Below are 8,628 nucleotides of genomic sequence, written 5' to 3' on the forward strand. Positions count from 1 at the left end.
CAAGGACAACTGCAACAACGATCAGTTCCCCTTAAACGAAAACAGAACAAGAGAAGAAATGAAGTATTAGGACTGTTCAAGGGTAGAACACAAAAATGAATGTCAAAAGGTAGCAAAAGAGAAACACAACTGCTTCAGTAACAGCAGATCAAAGTAGAATCTGTAACTGTGTCAAAAAAAAAACAACTCAAAGGCCATCAAACAATTAACAAGTTAACTCAAAAATCATTGATATTTTTTAACCAAAGGCCAATTTTTGTCAGTTTGCTGCATTTTTACTGTCTGACACCATCAGACAGTTATCTGATCCACTCTTTGATTCCAAAGTGAACGATGGATACTTGGATAGCGTTTTTCTACCTTCCTCGAAGGCCCAAAGCGCTTTACAGTCACACACACATTCACACACTGATGGTGGCTCTGCTGCTGAACATTGGCACCAGCCTACCATCAGAGGCAGTGTGGAGTCCAGTGTCATGCCCAAAGGACACGTCAACAGCAAGGCGGGGAATGAACCCACAACCTTCCGATCAGGAGTCGACCGCCCTACCGCTGCACCACGGCTGCCCAAGAACCAATACTTTAAACTAGGGAGACTTCTGGTTTCAATTTGAGTTTCCTATAATTTCCCTGAGCTTGTGGACAAACGATCCCACAGGGAAAGTAGGTCACTGCTGTGAGTAAATTCTCAAAGATTTCCTTTGACGTATCATGCCCTCTGTCTTCCACTTCTGCCACAAGAAGCCCTGGGGAGGTGAGGTAATTGATTGTGCTGCTTGATGGGCAATAATATCTCGTTATAGCTGTACGCATGGAGAGCTCCCCACCACCGCCAGTATCCTGGGCTCCCCTTGCTTCCATGCCCTTGATAAAGTCTGCTCTGCATTATCTTGACTGGGATTAAAGGCAGGAGGCCGGTTGCTTATCTCCACTGACCTCCCAGACCAGACATTAATCAGCATCTGTAAGGAAAGAAATTAGCCTCAGAGCAATCTCCATGCGATCTCCGAATGATTAACTCTCAGCCCACTCAGTTCTGGCGCGGCGGCACAATGCCACGCCATTTTGAGGAAAATACCCTGCAAGCTGAAAAAAGCAGAGCGCATGGTGAGCCTCAAACGAGGCTGTAATTAGCTCCATTTGCAGCTGAGATGCTGCCACTTGTGCCGCTACGCCTCTCCTCTCGTGCCGCGCCTGGGAGGGAGACAATTTGTTTTACATGTTGCAACTAATTTGGCAAATTATTTAGTGCAATGCTTTGTAGAGTATTAATGAACTTATTTTTCTTCTTATCCTTTCTTCTCGTTAATAAATTCTACCACACTATCTAATGTACGTCTGAGGCTTTGTTTAATAGAGACAACAATTATGGCTGTTAAAGAATGAGGCAATTAGAAGGACAGTTTGGTATGCGGCTGTTCCTGAAGACCAATTTGTAAAGGAGGAAGTGGTTTTATCATCGCACAACAAGAGCAGCGTGTTCAGGAAAAGGCAATTAGAGATGAGAACGGGGCCTGAAGGGGGAGGATAAAAAAATCTCCGGACAGTGGCATCCAAGCTGTTCTCCTGTTCACCTAACTGAAGGACAGGCGACCCGTCTCCCCTTGAGCTCATTTGTCTCCTCCGCCTCCCCCTACGCCGACCCTCTTGGCTGGAGCTTGTTTCAGGCTCGGCTCTGACCGCAGACACAGATGCCCGTGATGGATGCTCCAAGAGTTGACCCTCTGACCAACGAGCCAACGGGCGAACAACACAGCGTCTAAAGTTCTCTGCCAAGTGGAATATTGATTTTATGTTCCATGCACTTTAGACACCGACGCCAAACCTCTATCTGTCTTACATTGGAAGAAATTCAATAGACTTTTGTTTTGCACTTTGCATGGTTGCTAAGGAGACGGCACAGTGGAGCCTGGAGTTTTGGGGGAGCAGCGAAACAATGCAGATAGGACGGCATGGACTCCCACACACCTCTGCTGCTCAGGGAAAACATGATACACGCCGGATGAATCTATAGCAGCAGCAACCGAGGAGGCTGGGAACAAATCAACTGACCTGCCGTGTTCCTCGTGGGTCTTCTTCAAGGCTCGATGCTCTGCAACACTTGAGAGTTTGGAGAAAAAAGAGAGGAATGCGCTCGAGCAAAAGAGCTCTCTCTCTCTGGTTCTGTAAGCATAAAAAAACAACGTTCTCAGAAAGGTTATGGCTGGTCTCTTCAGCAAGTTTGGGCTTGTAAAGATGATGGATAACATTAAAAATCCAGCAGGGGCTTTTATGAATTTGCATTTATGACCTGTTGGACCATTTTTCCAGGGCTGGGTTGATAAAATTGATTAATTGATTTGAATCTATTTAAGGTTAATAGATCAATAATCGATTCATAAAAAATATAGATGGATTTAGCACAAAAAAATAAAGTCTAGTAGCTTGATGCTAACATTTAATGAAAATACCCATAGGGCGGCTAATGCTAACGCTAGGTCGACCTTAACATACATTGCTGACTAAATGAACATCTTTACATACTTACAAACTCTTATAAACTCTTATAAGGAAGTATTTTTAAAGTAACCATTTGTGGTTCATTCTTTCTTCTTCTTCTAGAATAAGTTGTACTTCTACAGCGCGATCACCACCTAGTGTCCAAACTGAAACGTCCTCCAGGAGAAGCAGAACAATGTTTCCAATGTTAATGATCTGAACATTTTAGTTAGAACTTCTCCTTTAGAGAATCCATGTAACACTGGATGATATTAACAATCTCATTATTTCACTAATACATTTACAGTATGTGAACTGGATCAGATTAATATCAATATATTCAAAACATGTAGTAGATTTTTAATATATTTCTGAACAATTTTGTTCAGAATTGAATTATAAATTAGAAAAAAATCTGAATTAAATCCAGGCTCTTGTGAAACGAATCATTTCTTGAAATTATAATCGATACCCAGCCTTACATTTCTCCTGAAAGCTCGGCACAATCCAGCTGTTCTCCATAATTAGTTGAATGTTTGAGATAAAACTCCAGTTTTCTGGTAGCCTCTGTGCGTGCAGATATGGCAGCAGGTCTGCTCACACTCCGGCTCAGCCGCATCATCGCCAAGTCGAAATAGAGAACGCTGATGTTGCTGCTGCAACTGTTTGCTCCGTAAAAAAACATCCATCATGTCCACAGCGCCGCTCGCAGCTTTGGCACCAACTTCTACAATCAGCACTTAAAAAAAAAAAAAAATGCTCTCAATAATCAGGCTGAATACAACCAGTGTGTTCTCATTCTTTGTGTTCAGTGTGTTAGCACACAAACTCGTGCTGATCAGCTAAAACAATTAAACATGGACTACAGGCTCTTTACAATCATTGATTGGAGTATTGAAGACAATCTCTTAACACAGAATTGACCTGGCCTCTGCATCACAGGGAACACTAAAGTTACACTCAAATATTTGTTTAGTTGTTCAAGTCACAGTTAGCAGGAGAAGTTCAATAGAGGTCTGCAACCTGAGGCTCCAGAGCCATAAGCAACTCCTTTGACCCTCCATTGTGGCTCTTTGGTTTTAAAAAAATAATGTACAAAATGTAAATCATTTTGTGATTTTTTTTTTTTAGGTAATTTAGTTCAGTCATTTATATTTTAAACTGTGAATGCCTGATGAAAAACAAATGATGGTAAAAGATTTAAATCAGTGTTTTTTGTTGTTGTTTCTTCATAGTAAATTTGTATTGTGCTCAGACTTTTTTCAAATTTAGATTCTACTCCATGTTAGCAAAAATCAAAATGAGAAAAAGGAGGAAAGCTCAATCAAAAATGATAGAAAATGCCATGTTTGACTTGACTTTCCTGTAGGATTGACACAGGGTGTTTTATTTTGAAAGGACCTTACATGTTTTAAAAGTAAATTAAGTCAAAATGACTAAATTTAGAAACATTATAAACTCATGACTCAATTAATGCAATATTTAAAAGTTAAATTTTGTAAATAAATAATGAATAAAATGAAAAAAATGGATTAAAAGAAAAAGAAGTAAGTTTTTCAGCTGCATTCCAGGGCTGTCTGAAATTTTTGCCTTTCTTTTTTTTTATCACAAATGTTGACATTTTATCGGTAAATTTTAATTTTTATCTATTTAAGTAATTTGTGTAAGCATTTAGTCACAGAATAAAGAAATGTCAAAGTTTGTTCTGCTAATTTAGCACTAACTAAAACAGCTTTAACAGTTAAAGTAACAGTAACTTTTTTCTAACTTGAAATTTATTTTCAAAATATAATACTATATTTATATATTATATATGTATATACTAAAATATAACCTATTTTTCACAATTGAAACACCATGTTTGACAAATGTGACCATGTTTTTGTATCAACAGACTGTAGAGATGAAGATAAACACAATCACAAGACTCTCCCCTGATTAAGTCAGGAATTAAATCTGTACTGAATCATTTAGAAAAATAAAATTTTTGAGACTAAAGTCAATCAAAATAGCAGACTATTAGCAGACTATTATCTCAGCCATAGAGGACCAGGTGAGCGGCCTGGATACTGCCGGCCATCCACCTCGTGGTCACAGCTGCAGTTCTCTGTCCCCCTTCAGAGAGGGGGGTAAGTGTTGTGTTGTCAGTGCTACTCAGAGGCGGTTGTGGTTCCACTTTCCTCTGTCATGTCTCACATTTATCACAAGTGGCGTTGGCTCTTTCCTCCAGAGAGCCAGAGGGAGCAGAGCTGCACAACCTTCCGGAGCTCAGCCTCCCCAGCAGGTCCCGCCGCTCTCGGACCCACTCTCAATCTGCAAACAGCCTGCAGACAGCATGAGTCAAAGTTTTTCCTCCTGACCGGCTTCTGCTGTGATTCTACTATATATATATATATATATATATATATATATATATATATATATATAAATGGATGGGGTCTTTACTACTCCTCTGTGTTCTTTACAGCCTTGTAGATGGTTTTTCCTGCCCCAGAGCTACTGAACACCTTGACCACCTGATGCTGAGTGAGCATGTTTTCTGGGCTCCACATACAATCACCATAGCCTGTGTCAGAAAAAAAAATGTTTTGGAGAAAGCCAAAACTCTTTAGAGTGGGACATCAGGATGAGGCCATTGCTCTGCTTCACTTTAGAATTTGACATTCATGGTCAGTTCCTCCCAGCATGCATCCACTAGAGGCCACACGCATGAATGATGTGTCCACACAAATATCTGCATGTCTGCTTTAACCTCAAGAAAAAGGGAAATATGTGAGGAAAGACTAAATGACTAACATTTATCCGGGTAAATTATGCCCTGCAGTCACAAAGTGGGTGAAGGACCATGCAGTAATTGTATTTATTTATTTTTTTTGTGCGTTTCTGCTTCTTTGGAGCAAATCTGACCTCTACAAGGTGCATGAAAATGCACCAAAAGCTCCACTCACATCCAGCCAAGTGAAGAATTTTGTTTTTAAAAGTTTGTAGCTTGCAATACCTCAGCATTTTAATGTTATTTCTACTATAAATGGGCTTTAAGAGTAACTTATTGTCAAGAAACGTGGTACATGACCTCCATACGGTGCTAATTTGATAAACTGATTTGAATGTGAAATCATGTTAATTCTACCTTTTTCATGGTTTTGGATGTACTATTCTGCCTGGACTCAAGTTGGATCATCTCCTCTCATCTCCTCAAGCTGAGCCTGTATTCCTCCTACAGTTCTCAGTTAAAGCTTCAACTCCAACTTTCTGTCTCCACTGCCTCTACTGGTCAGGAGGATCCAGGGGTCTCCTCAGCTCTCCACCTTTTTTCTCTGAGCAAAATAAACTTCTCCATTTTTCCAGCTGAGCCTGTGTCATTCTGAGGTTCTGGCTTAGTCCTCACAGTCTGAGCTTGAAGGCTCTTTGTCAGTATTAACTGGAGGAGGGAAATAATCAATTTAGGAGACCTTTTTTTTGTCGTCTTGATGAGGCCCGAGCCGGCAGCCTCTGCCCCCCGCAGCAGCTCTCTGTCTGCCGGCATATCGATAGAGTGAGCTCCACTGCAGAAGCAAAAGCCGCCGATCTGTTCCGAGTGTGTCCTGCCTTCTCCCCAAAGTATCCGGATGAGCTCTGAGAACCTGCAGCTCCATCGGGTTGATGAAAAAGATGAAGGTTCAGGACAAAAACTCTCTCTTTGGATTAGTATTCTAACAGCTGATCGAGTCACGAAAACGTCACGTGCCCAAAACTGAGTTCCTGATTGGTAGATGTGATGCAGTGACCTGTCAGACTTCAGATATTTAAATTTTGGCTGCGCCGCCCAATTCGTGGCTTTGTTGCTCATATTGAGCTGTTGCCAGACCTTTGCGCCGAGCCCGTCGCTCAAATCTCGTCGCAGGACTTCAGATCGCATCATGTCTGGCCGCCTCCACCGCATGAATAGCGCTCGGTGTGAATGCACCTCGAGCAGACCTGAAATCCAGCAGGATCAAAATTCTACACAAAATTATTTTTTTAATTTTTCACAAACACAATAAAGAAAATGTATGAGGAAAAAAAAGCTGCAGAAAAGGAAAATAAAACAGAGTTCCAGGGAAAATGTCCAATAAACAGCAGTGAGAAATTGTTATTTTTTGGGTTGCCTGGTAGCTGAAGCCACACAGCCAGCCACAACTTGTGTGGAACAAAGTTTTATGACATAGTAAAACACAATACAAATTTGAATTAAATAATAATAATAAAAAAATGCATTAAGATGTTGAAATATATATAAAAAAAAAAATGACATAGCAAACATTTCCTCACCAATCAGAAAAGGTTGTGTAAACGTGTAAAATCCAGCACTGCGGTTTTATGAAAACATTTCCTTTGGTTCCAGCTCAGCAACTGTGGGTGTATTTAGTATTTGAACCCGGAGAGTCCGCTGCCTCTCAGGAACTTGTTGCTGCTCTCGCCCACAATCCCTCCTACATCTGCTCCAAATGAAAATGGACTCATCAGGAGTGGCAGTGTGTTCAGCTCCGTCTGTCGGCGCACATTTAGCACCACTGCGGAGAAGAGCCTGACACCCGGCAGGAGTTTTACACGTTGAATTTACATTTATTGATTTCTCTGATATAAGCCATTAATCACATGGAAGGCTGACCTTTTTCCCTTCACAACAGAGTCCATTTTTTAAAATCCAACCCTGAGCAGAAAAACAATCTCAACACTGCGAGTGCGCTTGATGAGAGCTCGACATCCTGCATTACTCACTCATTTTCACAGCTTACTTAGCAGCACATCTTTGACACGAGGAAACGGCTGGTAAAATCCAAGCAGAGACAGCTTTTATTCACTGGAGCCAAATGTTGATGGCTTTTCATGATTTGATCGCAGATTCTACAAATCACAGTTGTCTCTGCTCAAACATGTGTTGGGTTTTTCTACCATTTGTTCTGGCAGATCCTGCACACTCTCGGCTCCTATCCTCCACATGCTGCACAAAAAGGTTTTTGAATCAAGTATGTTACAAAATGTTTCGACTTGCAGTGTGATTGACTATTTTGTATTTATGGAAGTTACGTTGAAACTATAAAACTACTTCAGTCACTGAAGGGTTCTCATGACTTTTGCATTACATACTTTGTATTTAATAGCTATTTTCATCAAAACTGCTAAACAAGTTGAGTTTAATGTCTTTCAAAAAGTCCTGTAGAGAGTTCCACATGCAGCAGAAAGGTAGACTTAACATAGAGACTTTGGGTTAACTGGGCTCCTGACTGATGAAGATGAAGAAGATGAAAGGAGGGATGACAAAATCCATGTCAAATGATAACTGACAATATTTATGGGCAGAATAATCATGGTTGACACAAAGGGATATGTCTTTAAGACCACAGCAATATGATTTTTTACATTGTTGTTATTATTCCATTCTATTTTAAATTTCAACAGCGTTAAAGCAAAGTCACAAAGTAAAAATAATGAAAAAAATATTATTTTAATGCAAGTAGGAGTATATCCATGATGTTAGTCTCCTGTTCCACCACATCCCAAAGATGAGATCTGGTCATTAGAGTCCAGAGAACTCATCGTCACGTTCAAGAAACCAGTCTGAGACGATAACCAGTAGTCATCTGAGTTACTGTAGCTGTTCTATCAGCTGGAACCAGTTTGGTAATTCTCCTCTGACCTCTGACATCAACAAGATTTTTTCTGAAAATTCTCTGTAAACCCTGGAGATGGTTGTGGGTGAAAATCCCAGTAGATCAGCAGTTTCTGAAATCCTCAGACCCGCCCTTCTGACACCAACAATCAAGCCACATTCAAAGTCACTTTAATCACCTTTCTTCTTCTCCATTCTAATGCTCAATTTGAACTAGAGCAGATCATCCTGACCACAGACTGTCACTCAAGAGTCAACAAAAGTCTTCAGACTTCATGATTTTCATGAGGCTTGAGGGCATAATGTGAAAAACATCTTTTCAGCCTCAATGGCTCATCATTCATGATCTCCTTTACCTTCTCTGTCACTAGAGGAGTCACAAAGCCGAATAGGTTTAATCGGAAATTCCTTTTGTTGGTGGCTCTAGGAATTTTCAGCAAAAGCTATATTTGTCCAGAACGCCTTTCGCCATCTTCATCCTTCAAATAGCCACTTACAAGAACTTCCATATATATATA

The sequence above is a fragment of the Oryzias melastigma genome, linkage group LG24, assembly GCF_002922805.2.
Source record: "Oryzias melastigma strain HK-1 linkage group LG24, ASM292280v2, whole genome shotgun sequence".
Taxonomy (NCBI): Eukaryota; Metazoa; Chordata; class Actinopteri; order Beloniformes; family Adrianichthyidae; genus Oryzias; species Oryzias melastigma.